Raw genomic sequence first — 21,826 nt, forward strand, 5'->3', positions numbered from 1 at the left:
TAAGTTATGTTGTGTTTATGTGTACTGGTTTTAGTTTTTTTTTTTTGGGAAAATAGTGATAAAATAGATTAAACATTTGAACAATTATTATGAGGCCTAAAAAATCAGTAGCACCTTCTTTTTATTCTTCTCCTGGTTCTATGGTTTCAGAAAATGTATGGTTTAAGGGGGGTCTTTTTCTATTTCTGAAAGCTGTAAGTGAATAATGAAAAAAAAAAAAAGGAGGGGGAAGTTTGGGACTTTGAATGAGGCACACGGTGGGATATGCCGTGTGTGTCCATCCCTAATCAATGAAAACTAAAAGAAGGTTGTGACTTTACATTAGAGACATGACAAGGCTTGCAGGAAGTATGTTAACACATTTATTAATACACACAGATGAAAAAACATATCATATAATGCAGGATAACAAGATAATAGGATAACTGGTAGGTAATCCCCAAATCCAGTGTTCATAAAAAACCAACATGGCAAGTTTCCAAGAGTAATAAAGTATTTGGATATAATCAGTAATACAGTATTTTCATATAATCACATCAATGTACCTTTATTTCCTCTTTGTATTTTGCACTGTTTTGTTTATGACACACGTGATTATTTATTATTTTTACACAGTTGATTTTTTATTTCCAAAAATAACAGGACCACTGATTAAATTCAGGTTTTCGTCCTTTTCACACATAACGTGATATTATTACTGTTTTTCTGGTGATCTCACATTTCTCTTTCTGTAATGACATCCTTAGCAATTAAATTCTAAATTTATTTTATTTACTTAAACTTAAATTCACTAGTAGAAATGGGCCAAACACAGGAGTTGCATGCAGAGAACCTTAACTGTATTCATAACACAGCTATGCTGCATTTATTAAGCACACTAACTGTTTATGCAACAGATGGCTATTTGTAGTGTTTGACTCTCAAATTATATGATACATTTGATTAATTATCCAAATGAACATTGCTTAGAGCTTTCCTATGTTGATAACTTGATATGGTCAGCTTTGATCAATATCATAGGGAGGCAATGCTCTTTGCAGCAAGGTGTAATGATACAAAGACAAGTAAACATATGCATTATGAACACTAGTAAATTTCTATAAATACACTACACTAAAACACTGTAAATATAAGCAATAGTAAAAAAACATCACTAAGCAACAAGGAGGTTATACGACTTGATGTGGATTTGGTGTAATAGAGGAGGTATGGAGATTGTGAATTTTAGGTCCAGGAAGTATAGAGGTGGAACAGTACTGAAATTGATAGTCCTCTAAGTCTCTAGCTACCTATAGATAAGAGATGTTAAACTGGGAGGAGTCATCGGTATTGTCACTAGCATGCAAAACTAAAAAAAATTAAAATCTGGCTTAGACTCAACTCCACCACATCCACTACATACAGTATATTGTATAAAGAGTAGGTGAAATGTAGTTGGGAACACTACAGTGACAACCTACAATGCTTAACCGTATAGCTTATTTATTCCCAACGATGCAGAAGAAACATAGAAGAATACATAAAATACACACATAATGGCCAATAATTAAAAACAACAGGACAAAGCCCCGGTCCCAAAGATAACTGGATGTTTAAATGTAATATAGCAGGAAACCCAAGCATCCAATGGACTAAGCAATAATTGTCTTAACTCTTCATTGTAAAGGTATTAATTCACAAATCCTCCAGTAGGCATTTGCTAGTCAAGCAGGCTACATTGACACCTAAACTGACCCCCCCTACACTAATGACCCCTACACTGACCCCCCTACACTGACCCCCCTACACTGACACCCCCCTTCACTGAACCCTTACACTGACCCCCCTACATTGACCCCTTCACTGACACCTACACGGACCCCCCTTCACTGACCCCTACACTGACACCCCTCCCACATTGACACCTACACTGAACCCCCTACACTGACCCCTTCACTGACACCTACACTGAACCCCCCTACATTGACCCCCTTACACTGACCCCCCCTACATTGACCCCCCTACACTGAAACCCACACTGACACCTTCACTGACCCCCTACACTGACACCCCTACACTGACAACTACACTGATCCCTACACTGACCCCCTATACTGACACCTACACTGGCCCCTTCACTGACACCTACACTGACCCCCCTACATTGACCCCCCCACACTGACCCCCCTAACATTGACCCACCTACACTGACCCTCCTACATTGACCCCTTCACTGACCCCCTTAGACTGACACCTACACTTACCCCCCCCACACTGACACCTACACTGACCCCCCTACACTGACACCTACACTGACCCCCCTACACTGACACCTACATTGACCCCCCCACACTGACACCTACACTGACCCCCCATACTGACCCCTACACTGACCCCCCTACACTGACTCCCCCTACACTGACACCTACACTGACCCCCCCCCCCCCATACTGACACCTACACTGACTGACACACCTACACTGACCCCCCCTACACTGACTTACCTCCCCCCTACCCCAACCATGTCCACTTCCCTGGGCTCCGGACCAGCAAAGTGACTCTCAGCAGTGTTGTCTTCACTCTGCCGTGATGCTGGCTGCCTACCACAACGATCCGGTCTGGAGCAGGCGGCTGAAGGGAAGTGCTGAGCTGAGGTTGGAGAAGACGCGAGGTGGAGGCGGGGCTAATGTTTACGCATGCGCCACCCACACTACACCACGCCTCCTCCACAGCGCCAGCTCCGCTAGGAATTCGGAAGGACCCCCTCGATGAACACTCCTCAGATCCTCCATTACTTTGAGATGCCTGCTTTTAACGTACCTTTGTGAGTAACACTCTTTTAATTGATATTAAAAACTTGTATTGCTACACTTAGATTGGCGCTTGATCTTCTCTTCTCTCTCCTTGGATTCATACGGGGTTACTTCACCCTTCACAGCCTGCAGCCATCGAAGTGATCTAGCAATTCCAGTGGACTTTGTCATTTGGAACTAACATTTCCCCTTGCCTATATTTAGACTACTGCAGCAGCTCTGGCATTCCGATTGCGCCAATCTCTCCCCCTCTCATTGTAATATGCTTAGCCCTTCAATTTATATGGGTGCCACCAGGGTAAAACTCTATAGTTATTTGTTGCATTTTGAAAGATGTTCAGAAGCGGTTTAAAAGGCTTTATTTTTTTGCAAATAAAAACTATTTCTAACTTTCTATTTTAACTTGATGAATATGTTAGAATGCTTCTGGGTATATGCATGAAAAAAAAAAAACTGAAATGTTTTGTTTATTCTTTCTCTGAATTTGAATGTAAAGGTAGGCATTAACAGATTCACTCAAGCAGAAATTAAATCTCATACAGAGCAGGTAAATCACATTTAACATAAAAGCATCTTTTAACTATAACTTTTACATTGTGCACATATAATGTCAGTGTGCCTAATATTGCTTTCTAGAACAATCCATTTAACTATGAGATAACCTGTTCTCTCATGTTTTGCTAGCATTCTAGTTAGGTGCTAGCTAGGTTAACCACTCTTGGACCGGAGGGTTTTACCCCCTTAACAACCTGGCTATTTTTTGCGATACGGCACTGCGTTACTTTAACAATCAATTGCGTGGTCGTGCGCCACTGTACCCAAATAAAATTGATGTCCTTTTTTCCCATAAATAGAGCTCTCTTTTGGTGAAATTTAATCACCTCTGCGGTTTTTATTTTTGTGTTATAAACAAAAAAAGAGTGACAATTCTGAAAAAAAAAACAAAACCAATATTCTTTACTTTCTGGTCAAAAAGCAATGACGAGCGAGCGCTATATAATTAAAGCTGCTAGCACTAAAAGGTGAATGAATACCTTCTCAGTAATAAACACAAAGAATAAGTGCAGCGCTAATGTTAAAATATTACAATGAATTATATGCAATTGAATGTGATATACAAGAAGACATGCACATATATAATGGTAAAACTCAGTCCTCTAAAAGTCCATATGTCACAATAGACAGTGATGAATGGGTATCAGTGAATAGCCCTCGAAGGCAGTGGCTGAAAACAGTTAATGAAGACAATTCAAAGTGATGCGGCCACCTTCACCAACCAGTGCGGCTAAAAGTGATAATCCTCCACCAGCACAAATATATGCTCAGTGCTCACCAGATATCCTGAGGATTTAGGCTTTTGGTAAAATTTCCACCAGATAAAACTAGTAGGGAACCCCATGAGGCTACAACATGTCCTCTCACTTGGAAGGGTGGATGCACTAAATAAAAGCTCATCACTTGGAGCCAAAATAACTTTTATAGTGTAGTAGATTTATTGACGGTATTAATAAAACATGTACATGTACACAAAGGATAAAATCAAAGCTCACATCAACTAGACCGCCGTTCCACTGCAGGGATCGGGTGGTCAGACGCCAGCATGTAGGCATAATCCTGTAATCCCCAGGGAGGGGCCAAGCAAGTGTCGGTGATCGGAGTACTCCACAGGTCCAGGTACGCTAGAACCAATCCCACTTTAGAGGGTCTGCGCTCGACCATCCATCATATACACATATTCCATCATTATATTTAATGCTGGGATAGATTGGTGCGCTCAAGCACCAACTGCATGTGAGTGAATTTACGGAAGCCAGCATGTAGGCTTAATCCTGTAATCAGTAGTTGGGAGGATTTAGCGCTGTTTACATCCATCCATTTCTTTACATTCACCCTGAAGGGTTTTTGAAGCAGCAGCTTGTCCGCCAGCCCAGACTATTAAAGAAACCTAACTCCAGTGGTGCGAGTGGTACCCTACAGTCATACTTAATTCTGTAATCCCCGGGGAAGGGCCAGGCGAGTGTTGGTGATCGGAGTACTCCACAGAGGCAGGTACGCTAGAACAGATCCCACTGAAGAGGATCTGCGCTCGACCATCCGTCATGTACACATATAACATCATTATTTTTCCTGCTGGGATAGATTGGTGCGCTCAAGCACCAACTGTGTGTGAGTGATTTTACGTTTTTTAATAAAGCTGATTTTACCATACGTTATTTGCACCATGGTTTTATGTTTCTCTCCATATGTGAGAGAGCTGTTGGAGCTATATATTTAACACTGGGATCTTGGATTAAAAGAGGAATAAATGAAACCATCCACCCTCACCCTGTGAGGGTATACCTGCTCTTTTAGACCAAGCTTAATTGCGAGGTCAAATTTAATGAGGTGAGAACCCACCCATTAGTGGGGTCACAAGAGTGGAGGTGACACATCTGACAAGCTGTCATATTGTTTCAACTATTTTCACAGCACTGGTGATTGGGATCATATATGACCTTCTTATCAATTTTTATAATCATTCACTATTTATATCTATTGATATTGCTATCACTTTTTATTTTTATTTTTGTTTATGATGATTTATCATGTGTGTTATATATCTTATGAATTCATTTATGTATCACTGGATATATTAATTAGTATAGCATTTACTGCGCAGCACTTTTAATGATTACCATTTGTTTTTTACTAATTGATTGGGGAGTGATTAGTGCGGGCTGCAGTTTTAAGACATATGTACAACTGTGATTTGCAGCGCTGCTTAAATTGGTTTATAAATATATCAAAAATTCATATAAAATAATAGAATGAATGAAATACTTCATATAAATTAAATAAATAATACAATACATAAAACTCATAAAGTGCTGTAGTATTGGTGAAAATAAATATATGGCTCAATGTCCATTATATCATCGTGTTGCCGTGATGAATCTTTTCACTTGAACTCATGCAGGTGCTAAAGTGCTTGATTTGTGCTTTGTTCGGGGTCTCCCCCTTTGGTTATCTACTCACCGATAGATGGTAGTTTTCAGGCATGTAAGGATAGTTGTGCCCTGCTTCTCCGCTTGATGTATAATTATTTCTGTGAGTATTAATTCCTCCCCGATGTCCAAGTCCAGGAACCGGCGCTGACATCATCCATCCATCCTGTGGCTGAATCCTTCCTGCCCCATCCAGCTTCAGTCAGTTTCTCTCTCTGATTGCAGGGAGGTGGGTGCAGGACTGGCCCAAGATATTATGCTAACTGGGTCCAAGAATTTGATGCTTCTGCTAGGCTGAACTTCTTCCTCCACTCACTGCAGGCTCCACTCCTCCCCCTCCTGGCATCTGCTGTGATGAAATCAAAAGAGGCGCGCTGGGCAAGGGGGAGGGAACAAATAGCAGCAGAAGCACAAGAAATGTTCATTGGAGACTGCAGTGAGTGGAGGAAGAAGTTCAGCCTAGCAGAAGCATCAAATTCTTGGACCCAGTTAGCATAATATCTTGGGCCAGTCCTGCACCCACCTCCCTGCAATCAGAGAGAGAAACTGACTGAAGCTGGATGGGGCAGGAAGGATTCAGCCACAGGATGGATGGATGATGTCAGCGCCGGTTCCTGGACTTGGACATCGGGGAGGAATTAATACTCACAGAAATAATTATACATCAAGCGGAGAAGCAGGGCACAACTATCCTTACATGCCTGAAAACTACCATCTATCGGTGAGTAGATAACCAAAGGGGGAGACCCCGAACAAAGCACAAATCAAGCACTTTAGCACCTGCATGAGTTCAAGTGAAAAGATTCATCACGGCAACACGATGATATAATGGACATTGAGCCATATATTTATTTTCACCAATACTACAGCACTTTATGAGTTTTATGTATTGTATTATTTATTTAATTTATATGAAGTATTTCATTCATTCTATTATTTTATATGAATTTTTGATATATTTATAAACCAATTTAAGCAGCGCTGCAAATCACAGTTGTACACATTTCAAAAGAGCACTCAGCACTTTTACACTGCAGCTAGCAGCTTTTTACACACAATTCACTAGTATATTGTTGCACTCAAGCACTTTTTCCATAAGCGCAGGGTCCTCTCAGTCTCACAGTTTTAAGACATAGTAGCTCAAAGGATCACTCTTTTAAGAACCGTGGTCTGCCTTGTTTACATCAGATCACGGGTGACCGGCAAACATCGCGCCCGCCGGACCTGCTGTTTGGCTCCCCCTCTGGCCAATCAGCGCACGCGCGCTCCTCACTGGCTATTGCATGAAACAACGTACTGGTACATCGTTTTGCGCAATAGAGCCAAACTTGCTGGTTGGCAAGTGGTTAAATTGATTGTAAAGTCTTGTTATGTTTCCTATAAAAATAACAAACATATTACACTTACCTGCTTGTTGCAGTGAGGGACTTCAGTTTAGTATTTGGTTGGGGGGAGCTGAGGGGGGCTGCTGCACACAGAAGGGTTTTTATAATAATGCATAGAACACTTTCAGAAACCTTCTGACTTTACAAAGACTTTAGGTAAATTTAGCCCTTTAAGCTGGATACACACTATACAACTTTTGTGGTTAGATTTCCTCTAGATTTACCTTCAACTATGTAGTGCAAGGGCCTGCCTGATTGCATACAAATTAAAAGTGTTTAGGTTTGACCTCATATTATATGCTTTTGGTGAATCTAAAGGAAAAAATCTAAAGACAATTGTATAGTGTGTATGGCCCATTAGTTCCTCTGTAATCAGACTGTATTCTGCTTGTGATTGCTCTGGTCTGCTCTGAGTTTTACAGGCTGTTGGTTTGATTGCTTTCCCTATGCCTTCTGGATAGTTCCTACAGTCTGCATATTTATGTTGTCCCAGCCAATCCCTGGGGGAGGGAGCCCAGTAGGTTTCTGGGAGGGATCATAAATAACTTGAGGCCTGGCGCAGAGGGGTTCTTTCTTGTTCAGGAGGAGAAGTTCCCAGCTGCTGACAATTGTGCTTGTGTTTATCGAGATCCCAGCTGTGGCATAGCTAGGAGGCCAATTCTGCTGCAATCTTCTACAGCTAAAAGAGGGGTTGCATTGGGGATCGGGCCTGGAAGATTCACTCAGGGAATTGTCTTCCTGTGGCTGGAGGGAGGCATCAAAGCACTCAGAGATATTGTGAGTGAAGGATCCTAGTGGCTGTTGCTGCTATTACCCCTGGTGCACTAATACTAAAGCTTGCTTGGCCTGGAACATTGCCTATGGTGTCTTAGTGTTGTTTATTCAGATAGCTGCCATAACCCCAGTATTTTCCTACAGGGGGGGCAGTCCTCTTTCACATAAAAGTGGTCCCAGCGGCGGATTCGCAGTCGGATCACTTTTATGAATGGTGGGAGAGGTGCCCCCCCCCCTCTCCTGCCACTTCCCGGTCGTTTTCCTCGCTAGCCTTCGGTAGTGGGGAAAATTATCTGGTCTGTCCATTTCCCAGGCAGCAAGTCGAGTGAGTGCAAGATGGCCCCCACTCGACTCTATGGCCTTGGAGGACCTTAAAGGGCCCATTTTTTTCCATCCGTTTTTTTTTTTTTTAGTGTAGATATGAGATCTGAGGTCTTTTTTGACCCCAGATCTCACATTAAAGAGGACCTGTCCTGCCTATTTATATTACAAGGGATGTTTACATTCCTTGTAATAGAAATAATAGTGATCAAAAAACATTTTTTTTAAAGGGACAGTGTAAAAATAAAAAATAAAAGGTAAAATAAATAAGAAAAAGTAAAGCATCCCGTCCCTCCGAGCTTGCGCGCAGAAGCGAACGCATACGCAAGTCGTGCCCGCATATGTAAACTGTGTTCAAACCACAGATGTGAGGTATTGCCGCGATTGTTAGAGCGAGAGCAATAATTCCACCCCTACTCCTCTGTAACTCTAAACTGGTAACCTGTATAAATTTCTAAAGTGTCGCCTATAGAGATTTTTAAGTACCAATGTTTATCGCAATTCCACGAGCGTGTGCAATTTTGAAGCATGACATGTTGGGTATCAATTTACTCAGCATAACATTATCTTTCACATTGGGCTAACTTCCCTGCTTTCTTTCTTTCCTTTCTTTTCTTTTTTCCCCCAAAAAATTGCGTTTGTAAGACCGCTGCGCAAATATGGTGTGACTAAAGTATTTCAAGGATCTCCATTTTGTTCTCTAAGCTCTCTGCTAAAAAAAAATATATAATGTTTGGGGGTTCTAAGTAATTTTCTAGCAAAAAATACTGATTTTAACTTGTAAACAACAAGTGTCAGAAATAGGCCTGGTCCTTAAATAGTTAAGTGACACTTTTTGGGGACCAGTGACCCAATACATTAATCAGTGCAAAAAAAAAAAAAAAAAATGCACTGTCACTGTACAAATGACACTTACAGGGAAGGGGTTAACCATCAAAGGGTTAAATGTGTTCCGTGGGTGTGCTTTGACTAGGGGTAGACAGAGATCAGTGTCTGCTTAGCAGAAACACAGGATCTCCATTTTCCCCTCCGACAGAACATCGATCTGCATTGTTTACATAGTCAGACCGCCATTCTGCCTCTCTGGGGACGATCGCCGGATGCCGACGAACATCGGGTCCCCCGGACCCGCTGATTGGCTCCCACTGTGTCCAATCACCATGAGTGCGGGTCGCCAGCGGCATGCATGCGCGCCCTAGACTCAGAAATGGAAATGACATACCAGTACCTGATTTCGCACTAAAGGGCCGGCCTTCTGCAGTATATGTACGTGGGGCAGTCCAGAATCGATTACAAAATATGCAACCCATAGACTTTTTACTGAGCCAGAATAGTGAGTGTTGCTATTTCTACACTGGCGCTAATAGAATCTGGGACAACTCAGCGGCCCTTTTAGGGGTGAGCGCTACATAAACACTGACACTTACTGGTACTAAAAGATGAGCAAAGGATAACAGGCATGTTAATAACACCATGCTTGCTCAGGATAAAGTAACACAATCATTTTATAATCCCCCAGCCCAGCAGCACATACTCAACTTTTTTTCCACTTCTTTGCTGCTCTGTTCTAACAGAGACTATGCAAGAAGTGTTGTGCCTTGAAATGTTGCAGCACTAATCCCATAGGCATTGCATCTTCTCCCTATAAGTCCAAGCACTTACAGTGGGGGAATCTAAAAAAATGAGGCCTTTCACTCCTGGTGGATCCTTCTTCACCTTATGGATTGCTTCCCTCCTATGCCACCAGTAGAGAGAAGAGCCATTATACAAGTTAAAGCTCAATCCTGGGCTCATGCTACCTGTGCCCACTACCCCCACTACTCCCCCCCCCCACTGATGCCTCCTCCAGCTTTAATGTTTGCCATTTTTAATGCTATACTTACTTACTTTTTCAGATATTTTCAGACAATCACATGATGCGCAGGGTCCTCTTCTTTATCATATCTTTTCCGATGCTGGGTGATACCTGATGATGTTTATTATCACATCAGTGTCACTATCATGTTCCACATGCATTATTTATTTCTTTGCCTTTAATTATTGTGTTCCTACCTCACTGCTAAGCTGGGGTGCTTTGTTTAGTTAACTCCACCCTCTTTCTTTATGTTTTAGCCTGTGTTGTGATCACATGTATTTTGCTGGAGCTGGTCATAATATGATCTATCTTGATGTTCATTCTGTCAAGATTTGCACATATTTTGCATTAAAGCTTCCATACAATCTGCAAGGTGTCATTTGGATCAAATCACTGTCTGCTACTTCTGCTGACATTGTGATTCATTGCAATCTCACCCCAACTTAATACACTTTGAATGCTTAGACTGGGGAGGCAGAACAGTAACACATTGCATCACTGTAAGTGAGAACAGGGCACTATGGTGATTCTGGGTGTCATTTAACCCAGAAAAGTAAGGTGGATGCAAAGCTAGAAAGGAATTACTGCAGAGGACAATGCCAGACAGTAGGTAAGTATTGAAGTCAGAGCTACTTCCTTTTTACTTTTTAACTTCCTAGGGGAGTTATAAAATAGCTTGGAGTTTGGATTTAAAGTGGAACTAAGGGGGGATAGGGGAATAGGGAGATACACAGCATATGTGCACATTATGGTAGACTGACCTCTCCTCCAGATTTCAGTTTTGCACTTTGTGTCAATGCTGCTACTTTTCCTGATTTACTTCCACACCCTGCATTTTCCTTCTTCGGTTATGGTGGACAGTGATGGTACAACTCCTGCGCAAGTGCAACAGTGTTGCATTATCCCATCACCCAGCTTCGCATACAGATGCTAAGAGTGTACGCTGGACTGCACCAACAAAAGTGTGTAAAAAAATAGCCAGCAAACATATAAAGGATTTTTTTGATGAGATATACTTTTCTACTTTACCTCCATTTTAATATTGAGGGAACGCAGGGTCCTCTTTTGGACTAATTATTTAGTAGCTGCAAGTCCCTCCTGGACAAGTTTTTTTTTTGATGAGCCTTCTAAAAGGTTTTGAGTTGCTTATTCCTATTAAATTGCTGAAATTTGTTCTGTGATTAGCCCTGTTGGCACCACCTAACTCAACAAAATTTTATGAATTACTTGACTTTGGTTGAAGCAGTCAGGTGAAAAATTCTTGGGCAAACAGTACCTGTATCCAATCAGATGTTGGCACTATTAAATCTATAGATCTCCATGATCTAACACTAACCTATCTAGCCCTGTAAAGAAGAAATCTTTTTTTTTAAGTTGATGCAACTCGATCCTATGCTGAGCTGTCATTCGTGGCTTTGCTGTGGAAGCGGGGGCAGAAGACACAACTGACAGAGGAAGCCACATAGTAAGTCTATGGGTGACATCACTTCCCATTCATTTCACAGCCGTTGTCGGCCGCGTCCTCTGCAGAGCTTCCCTGCTGGAGATTGAGTCAGATCGGTTTCAAAAAAAGTATGGAAACAAATTTCTTCTTTACAGGGCTAGATAGGTTAGTGTTCGTGGATGCCTGTAGATGCAGGGATTTTAGTTTTAGGGTGGATTTATCCTTTAAGGTATTCTGACAGCAATGGGTGCTGACCGTCAGAAGGCAATAGCTAGCACTGCATATTCATCTGGGAGAATAAAATGATTTCTCTTATTGACCCTACGAGGCTGAACAAGAAAAATCTTAACTCATGGCCAGTTTTTTTCAGCATTTGAACTGCAGCTCAACCCACCAGCCACTCTGGGGTCACTTTACGAAAACTGAAAGGTGCAAAATCTGGTGCAGCTGTTCATAGTAGCCAATCCATTTCTAACTTCAGCTTGTTTAGTTAAGCTTTGACAATAAAACCTGGAAGTTATTTGGATTCTATGCAGAGCTGCACCAGATTTTGCACTCTCCAGTTTTAGTAAATAAACCCCTATCTCTTTAGTATATCTCAGGTGGGTGGAAACACAGTACAAAGATTGAAGTGATGGGACAAAGGGACAGATCAGTATTATCCCATTCATTTTGCAGACTGCTTATTTATTTATGGTAATATAATTGCTGTAGCCATGTGATCAGGGGCGGACTGATCATTCGGGCACTCGGGCATTGCCCGAGGGCCCGGTGTCAGAGGGGGGCCCCATGAGAGGGTCAGTCCGTCCGTCCCTGGACGGGAAGTGGCCACTGCATACCTCCTGTCACAAGGGACAGCTGGCGAGAGAGCTGCAGAGTGCAGAAAAGTTTTTGCAGAGCCTCGTGTGCAGCAGGTCAGTCAGTGTGTGTGTACTATCACACACAGCGCTGCCAAAGGGAGGGGGAGGGGGCACACGGGACATCTGCAGCCCGGTGTCCCACTCGCAGCTATCATCCTCCTGTAAGACACCTCTCTCCCCACTGGCAGCCCGCACATCTTACTGAGCATCCCCCGCCCCCTTCGGATGTAAACAGACAGAAGGAACCCGGGAGGAGGAAGATTTCACTGCCAGAGCCGCGCTGAGGATCTGAGGTCTGTGTATAGTTATAGATACAGTGGAGGGGGGGTCACGGTAACCAGAAAGGGGGGAAGGGCAAGTAGCACACATGATGGAGTGATGGGGGGGGCTAGAGGATATGTATTGGGGGTGCTTTGGGAGGAGAGAGTACTTCTGCTAGTGGGGGGAGGGGTGTCATCTCTCCTTCCAAAGCACCCCCCAATACATATCCTCTTACCCCCCTCTCCCCCAAATCAAAAGATGCTGCATCCCTCTGTGCCCTCCTCCCTCAGTGTCCCTCTGTGCCAGCGTCCCTCTGTGCCCTCCTCCCTCAGTGTCCCTCTGTGCCCTCCTCCCACAGCGTCCCTCTGTGCCCTCCTCCCTCAGCGTCCCTCTGTGCCAGCGTCCCTCTGTGCCCTCCTCCCTCAGTGTCCCTCTGTGCCCTCCTCCCACAGCGTCCCTCTGTGCCCTCCTCCCTCAGCGTCCCTCTGTGCCCTCCTCCCTCAGCGTCCCTCTGTGCCCTCCTCCCTCAGCGTCCCTCTGTGCCCTCCTCCCACGGCGTCCCCCTCTGCGTCCCTCTGTGCCCTCCTCCCTCAGCGTCCCTCTGTGCCCTCCTCCCTCAGCGTCCCTCTATGCCCTCCTCCCACAGCGTCCCTCTGTGCCCTCCTCCCTCAGTGTCCCTCTGTGCCCTCCTCCCTCAGTGTCCCTCTGTGCCAGCGTCCCTCTGTGCCCTCCTCCCTCAGTGTCCCTCTGTGCCCTCCTCCCTCAGCGTCCCTCTGTGCCCTCCTCCCTCAGCGTCCCTCTGTGCCCTCCTCCCTCAGCGTCCCTCTGTGCCCTCCTCCCACAGCGTCCCTCTGTGCCCTCCTCCCTCAGCGTCCCTCTGTGCCCTCCTCCCACAGCGTCCCTCTGTGCCCTCCTCCCACAGCGTCCCTCTGTGCCCTCCTCCCTCAGCGTCCCTCTGTGCCCTCCTCCCACAGCGTCCCTCTGTGCCCTCCTCCCTCAGCGTCCCTCTGTGCCCTCCTCCCTCAGCGTCCCTCTGTGCCCTCCTCCCTCAGCGTCCCTCTGTGCCCTCCTCCCTCAGCGTCCCTCTGTGCCCTCCTCCCTCAGCGTCCCTCTGTGCCCTCCTCCCTCAGCGTCCCTCTGTGCCCTCCTCCCACAGCGTCCCTCTGTGCCCTCCTCCCACAGCGTCCCTCTGTGCCCTCCTCCCTCAGCGTCCCTCTGTGCCCTCCTCCCTCAGCGTCCCTCTGTGCCCTCCTCCCTCAGCGTCCCTCTGTGCCCTCCTCCCACGGCGTCCCCCTCTGCGTCCCTCTGTGCCCTCCTCCCTCAGCGTCCCTCTGTGCCCTCCTCCCTCAGCGTCCCTCTATGCCCTCCTCCCACAGCGTCCCTCTGTGCCCTCCTCCCTCAGCGTCCCTCTGTGCCCTCCTCCCTCAGCGTCCCTCTGTGCCCTCCTCCCACAGCGTCCCTCTGTGCCCTCCTCCCACAGCGTCCCTCTGTGCCCTCCTCCCACGGCGTCCCCCCTCTGCGTCCCTCTGTGCCCTCCTCCCACAGCGTCCCTCTGTGCCCTCCTCCCACAGCGTCCCTCTGTGCCCTCCTCCCACGGCGTCCCCCCTCTGCGTCCCTCTGTGCCCTCCTCCCACAGCGTCCCTCTGTGCCCTCCTCCCACAGCGTCCCTCTCTGCCCTCCTCCTACGGCGTTATGTGTACACTGCGGCTTTTCCCATAATACTGACATCTGTATACTTTGGTGGGGACAATGCTGCTTACATTGGTGGTCAGTGGGAAGAATGTCCCTTACATTGGTGGTCAGTGGGAAGAATGCTCCTTACATTGGTGGTCAGTGGGAAGAATGTCCCTTACATTGGTGGTCAGTGGGAAGAATGTCCCTTACATTGGTGGTCAGTGGGAAGAAGGAGGAGGACACACCCAAAGAGCTCTCTCAGAGAACCAGCCCTTTTCAAGCCTGGGCCTTGCTTGCTAGCTTGGCCCAGGAACAATGCCTGATCCTGGGGGAGGCCCTGGGAGGGATCCCCCTGATGACACGGGGCCTAGTGAGGAGGAGGTGGAGGACCTGTCTGTGGGTCCAGGCCCTGGTGAGAATGCGGATGTCTTCAGCCAGAAGGTTATCAATCGTTTTAGGGCGATTGGGAGAGCGGAAGAAAAACTTAAAGTTTTGAAGGCTGAACACAAATCCTTCAAAACCAAGTATTTCCAGGCCTGGAGTAAAAATCGCACAGCCATGAAGCCTGAGTTACAGGAATTGGAAGAAAAGGTAAAGGAACAATCTTTATTATTGGAAAGGCTGAAAGATAGAAGTGGAGCATTTAAAGAAAAGTTTGACAATGAGAGGCGTTTTACCAGCCAAGCATCAGCAAGTTCTGTGGATCAGCAGGCTCAGTTAATGGATGACCAGGCTCCATCTGCCTCTGCACCTCTCCCCCCATGCCAGAACTGGGAATCACCAGCGGCAACCAGCCAGGGGGTTGAGAGTGGACATGGATCCCTGACATTCATCCAGCAGATGGAGTCACCCCTGAAAGCAGACAAGTTTGTCTTTTCTGATGATCCATCAGAAATCCCTGAGGATGGGCAGAGGAGATACAGGCCAGCAAAGCCAGTAATGGTGGAGAAATCCCAGTACACCATGCTGCCATCCAACATGTCTGCCCCATCTGCTGTAGTGGATGGTGTCCCAGGTGAGAAGGAGCTCTGCATACAGCTACCTATGGGAGTTACCGCTGTGGAGAAACCGACAGACATGCAAGGAAAATCCCTGACCGTGGAATCCCCGGACCATCAGATGAATGTGGATGGACCTGCATTAAACACCCCAGGCATGGATTTTGCTGGTCTGGCTGAGACCAGTAGTCCCACGGCAAGCAAAATGGCTGCCAGCTCCAAAGAGCCTGCTTCATGTTCACCTGAGCCTCCCAGTCTTCCAGTGCTGATTGACCAGCTGAGTGCTGATGGGGGAGGGGATCAACATGGTTCTGGAAGTGGAATTGAAGTAGCAATGGAAATATCCTGCAATGCTTTACCTGCTGCTGTGTTAAAACAGAATGCTATTTCCACAGCTGAAAACCCTGTCCTAGTGGAAGAGGAGATGACAGCTGGAGTTTTTACCAGTGCAGCAGCTATGGATTCTGCTGTGAAGACAACAGCAATAATAAATATCCCATCAAGTATAAAAAATGACATTAATGTTAAAGCAATGAATGTGGTGGGTGGTGGTGAAGGGGTTAGTAATGCTGGGAAAAATAAAAATGACATTTCTCCTCCTGCTCAGCAGAGGAAAGATTCGATTGCACAGATCAATCCCGAATCTGTGCAATCGTTATCTGCTAAGTGTGTGTCAGATAATTTAAAAAAAACTGATGGATTTTCTGCTGGGAGGAATGTTGGAAGCTATGCTTCAGCTTTGGGGAGTCACACCAGGGTGGGTGGTGGGAATTCTGTTATTGGTCAAAATTCAGGGAGGTTTGGTGGGTATAGGAGGAGGAATGTGGTACAGTTGAGGTGGGTGGGGGATGGAACTCCACCAGTAAGGGGGAGGGTGGCTGAGTTGATTTTGGAAATGGGGTTTAAAGTCTGTGATATTTTTGCTTTAATTTGCCCGGTGGGGAGTTATGAATTTGATTTGTCGTTTGTAAAACCTGAAAGTTTGGATCTCTTCTGGGAGAGATTTAGGAGGTGCAAGGGCCTTCAGCAGTGGAGTGGTTTGGTGCCAAAGGTAATTTCAAGGCAGCCTCTGATAAAATCAGTGACCATTTTGGTGCGTAACGAATCCATACCAGAGGCTGATTTATTAGTATGGCTACGCCGATATGGCGAGGTCCTCACTCCACTGCGGAAGGTCCTTGATGAGCATGGGATATGGACAGGGGCCTGGACAGTGTCACTAAAATTGGGGGTGCTGGGCGATGTAGTTCAGCACCTTCCCTGCTCAGCCTTTCTGGGTAGGGATAGGCTGACCATTTTCTACCAAGGTCAGCCTAAGGTGTGCAATAAATGTGGTGATAAAGGCCACTTTGCATCGTCCTGCACCCACAAGAAGTGCTCACTGTGCCAGGATTTAGGCCATTTGGCCAGAGAATGCACCCAGATTCGGTGCAATTTGTGCCAGCAGCTGGGTCATCCATATAGCCAGTGCCCAGAGGCACTGCATAACTTGCCAGGATTGGAGACTGAGCTGCAGAGGCTTGATAAAGAAGATGAAGCAGCTGAAGTTAGAGAGGAAATTGTTGCTGCCCCTCCTGTGTCTGTTGTGTCAGATTCTGTTTCCCCTGGTGATGTGGTCCCTGAGTCTGTCCTTCCTGTGTCTGTTGTGTCAGATTTTGTTTCCCCTGGTGATGTGGTCCCTGAGTCTGTCCCTCCTGTGGTTGTTCCTACATCTACTGTGCGTAGATCCTCCAGACTAGCGGAAGCTGCTGGGGGGGCGGGTATAGTGGATCTTCCCCCTCGGCCTACTCCACCTCCAGTCCCTGTCTCTCGACACCGCAAACGCGGCCAAGAGGGTGCAGGGGTGCTGGATGGTGGTGGGGTCGATGGGGTTGAGGGAGGGGTGTCCATGTCCCATGTCTCACCCTCTGTTGTGGAGGATTCAGATGAGGAGGGGTGGGAGAGGACAAAGAGGAAGAAGAAGAGGAAGACCAGTAAAGTGGTGGTTTCTTCCTTACAGTTAGAGCCAGGAGGGGTTCCTCTTGGCAACACATTTTCGGTTTTATCAGGGGAGGAGTTGGTGTCGGATTTATCTATTTGTTTATCATCTATGGATGAGGGGGAGTCACATAGTGTAAAGAGAGCTGTCTCGGGTGATGAGAGTGTGGTGGAGGTTAAGAAACGACTACCCCAATCATCCTGATGGCAGTGCCCGCTCTGATAAAGGTGGCGACCATTAATGTCGCCAGCGTGAAATCTGCAAGAGCTCGTGATATTGCCTTATTTTTGCTCAGTGAGTTTGATGCTGAGATTTTATTTTTGCAAGAGACCTGGCTCAATACTTTGGCCGATGTCCATCTAGCAAAAAGGGAGTGGAGATGCGGTCCCTCCTTTTGGTCTCTTGCGGCTGAGCCTTGCAGCGGAGTAGCGGTTCTTTTTAAAACCGATATGGTAACGTGCCGGTGGATAATTGAGGTAGAAATGGGGAGATGCATGGTCTTAGACGTCTCTGTTAGGGGGCAGGACCTGCGCCTGATCAATATCTATGGACCGCAGTCAAAATGGGACAGGAAATGCCTCCTCACAAAGATCAAGCCCTTCCTTTTTACATCCCAGCAGGTTGTCTTTGGAGGTGACTTTAACACCATAATTAGGCCTGAAGACAGGAGGGTCTCCATAGACAGGCTGGGTTATGATAGCGTTTTTCTTAGAGATATGGTTAGACAAGCAGGCCTGGTAGATGTGCACATTAAGCACTGCCCTGGCAGCACGGGATTCACATTTCAGAGAGGGAATAGTCAGAGTAGGATAGATAGGTTTTTTTTAAAGGAGAACTCTGCTTTCTCGGCTCCTGAGTTGAGGGCGGTGGAGTTCTCTGACCACTGTATGCTGTCTGTGACTCTGAATGCCTCGGACACTCCACCCAGGGGAAGGGGTACCTGGAAACTGAATTCGGCTCTCCTGGAAGATGTAGAGGTAAGACAATCCTTTGAGGATTTTTTTCAGGCACAGGTTTCTATTCTGGACTTTTGCAGCAGTAAGTCAGAGTGGTGGGAGCTTGTGAAACAAAGGGCGATTGGACTTTTCAAGGCCATAAGTAAGAAGAAGCAGCTTGGTATGTATATTGCCTACCAGCATTTGCGGAGGAAGCTTGATCGTCTTGTCTCGTATGGAGGAGATCCAGGGGAGATCTCGGAGGTAAAGCTTCTTCTTAGGAAGTGTCAATACGACCGGCATGCCTCTTTGGTTCTGGAGAGAGATTATGGGAAATATCACTCGCCTGATCCTTACCAGAACTGTAAGCAAGGCATAGCAGTTAAGACGGTCATAGGTCTGAGGGATAGTACGGGTTCCCTGGTGAAGTCCAGATCAGGGATCCTGGAGATCTTCAGGTCATATTACGCAGACCTTCTGGGAAGAAAGGACCTTAGTCGGGACAGGATGGAAAGCTTTCTGGATTCTACTCCAGGATTGGGAAATGATACATTGCCTTTGATGGATTTGACGGAACCAATTTCAGCGGATGAGGTAGTTCGTGCTATAGAGAAGCTGGCTACCAAAAAGTCGCCTGGGCCAGATGGGTTGACAGCTGAATTTTACAAGTGTTTTAAGTCCATTCTGGCTCCCTTTTTAGCGGAGGTTTATAACAGCTGTTTAGAAGAGGGTTCTCTCCCTCCCTCCATGAGGCAATCCGCTGTGATTCTTCTGTCAAAAGGTAAAGACCCCTCAATAATTGAGAACTGGCGCCCCATCAGTCTTCTCAATGTTGATAGAAAGATCTTGGCGAAGATTCTTTTTTGGCGCTTGTCGTCAGTAGCAGGCGATTTGTTGTCCAATCATCAGCACTGCTCGGTCCAGAGCAGAAGTACCTTTTCAGCAATTTTAGCTGTCCGGGAGGCTTTGGAGCGATGCAGGGCTGCTGAATGGAGAAAGTACTTGCTGGCATTGGATCAGGCGAAGGCTTTTGATCGAGTCAATCATGAGTACCTGTATTTGCTACTTGGTAGATACGGCCTGCAGGGGAGGTTTATTGATTGGCTGAAAACATTGTATAAAGGGGCTGAGAGCTTCCCACTTGTTAATGGTTGGGTTGGACGGCCTTTTGAGGTTGGCTCTGGTGTGCGCCAGGGGTGTCCTTTGAGCCCCCTGCTATATGTATTCGCAATCGACCCCTTCATAAGAAGGTTAGAGAGTGGATCGTTGTGTGGGGTGCCTTTGGGCATTGCTGGTGTGCCACCTTTGAAGGTCGTGGCCTATGCCGATGATGTGTCTGTTATTATCTCTGGGATGGAGGAGGCGCAGGAGGTGGTCTCTGTGATAGAGCAGTACACTGAGGCTTCTGGCTCTAAAATCAATCATGAAAAGAGTGAAGTTTTCTGGATGGGTGAGGAGGGTGAAAGCTTCGAACTTCCGGATGCCTTCCCAGAGCCCCAGCAGGAAATTAAAGTGTTGGGCATCAAATTTGGTCCTGGTGACTATGGTCATCGAAATTGGGAAAGCAGGTTGTTGAATGCCAATGCCAAGGTGGCAAGCTGGAAGAAATGGAAACTTTCCTTGAGGGAAAGGGTTGACTTGATTAAAACTTACCTGATCCCAATCTTTTTATATGTCAGCTTTGTCTGTATCTTGCCAGAATCTCTCTATGCAAGGGTGTACAGCTGCTTTTTCCAACTGTTATGGGGAAATAGGCTGAACCTGATCAAACGCAATGTAACTTACCTGTCCAGGCGGGAGGGTGGTCTAGGAATGGTCAACCCTATAGTTTTCTTTTCTCTGCTTTTTTTAAAGTATAATCTTGGTAATATGTTAGCAGAGACCCCGCCGGGATGGGTGGGTATTTTTCAATCTTGGTTTAGGCCTTTTCTGCGATGCTGGGAAGATGGCGGGCCAGTGAAAAGTCTGAGAGTCCGACATGGCAAGCTTCCGGCTTATGTTGCCCCGTGTCTGAAAATACTTAGGCAGTGGCAGGTGACAGTGGGGGATATCAAGTCCCTCCCCAGAAAGCTTCTGGAGAAGAGGATTTTGGGCTCTGCTTTCAGTGTGTCGCTGACCTTAAGGGATTGCCCAGGCCCCGTAATGAGGGAGGGGTTGCGTTTAATTAACTTAGGAAGAATCCCTTTGAAGTTTAGGGATCAAGCCTGGCTCGCTTTCCACGGAAGGCTCTATGTGAGAGGGAACCTGAAGCATCGCCCTGTGGATGATCGGGATTGTCCTAGAGCGGAGTGTGTTGGTAAAGTGGAGTCTATGGACCACTTTTTGCTCCAGTGTCCCTTTAACATAGAGGTGTATAAAAGGGTGGGGAGGGCTCTAGGCATCCCCTTTCTCTATCGCATGAGTTATGCGGAGTGGGTGTACGGGGCATTCCCGACTCGCTGGGATTTTGATTTGGATACACTTTTTCTAGTTAGTATAGTTGTCCGTTACTTCACGTGGAATGCACGGTGCCAGATTACCCTGCGGAAGAAAGTCCTCCCTGTCGAGGTGGTGGTGTACGATATTCTGGGTGAGGTTGGGAAGATTCGGGGTCTTGAGAAGGGCAGGGAGCCTCGAGCGGTCTGGATAAGGGCGTGGAGGAATATCAGACCTGCTTTTGGTGAACTGTCCATCTCTGGGTGAAAAGCTTTTTTCCTATGCTATTTCTTTCACGCCCTTAGCTTTTGTTAGTTAATATCTTCATTTTTGAAGAAGGGCTGCATGCATAATGGGAGTGGTTTTGTTTCTTGACCTCGCAGGTTTGATGTCTGGTGTGGTGGTGTGAGTCTTATTAAGATAATTTTTTCCGGTAATGATGTGTTTCATGATGTGAGTTTTGTTTTTGCTGTAAAGGCAGTCTTTATTTGAGAGCAGAATTTGCTATGTATTTTTTTTTTCCCCCCTTTTCATGTAAATATGTATATATTTATTTATGTATATTGATTTTATGCTTATTGATTGCAAGACTTTTAATAAACAAAATTGGGAAGAATGTCCCTTACATTGGTGGTCAGTGGAAGAATGTTCCTTACATTGGTGATCAGTGTGAAGAATGCTCCTTACATTGGTGGTCGATGGGAAGAATGCTCCTTACATTGGTGGTCAGTGGGAAGAATGCTCCTTACATTGGTGATCAGTGTGAAGAATGCTCCTTACATTGGTGGTCAGTGGGAAGAATGTCCCTTACATTGGTGGTCAGTGGGAAGAATGCTCCTTACATTGGTGGTCAGTGGGAAGAATGTCCCTTACATTGGTGGTCAGTGGGAAGAATGTCCCTTACATTGGTGGTCAGTGGGAAGAATGCTCCTTACATTGGTGGTCAGTGGAAAGAATGTCCCTTACATCGGTGGTCAGTGGGAAGAATGTCCCTTACATTGGTGGTCAGTGGAAAGAATGTCCCTTCCATTGGTGATCAGTGGGAAGAATGTCCCTTCCATTGGTGGTGAGTAGGAAAAATGCTCCCTACAGTGGTGGTCTTTTTTATTTAACCGTTCAGCTAAGAAGACATTTGTTGCTCTTGTTATAT

The sequence above is a fragment of the Pelophylax lessonae genome, assembly GCF_965119305.1.
Source record: "Pelophylax lessonae genome assembly, chromosome: 3".
NCBI lineage: Eukaryota > Metazoa > Chordata > Amphibia > Anura > Ranidae > Pelophylax > Pelophylax lessonae.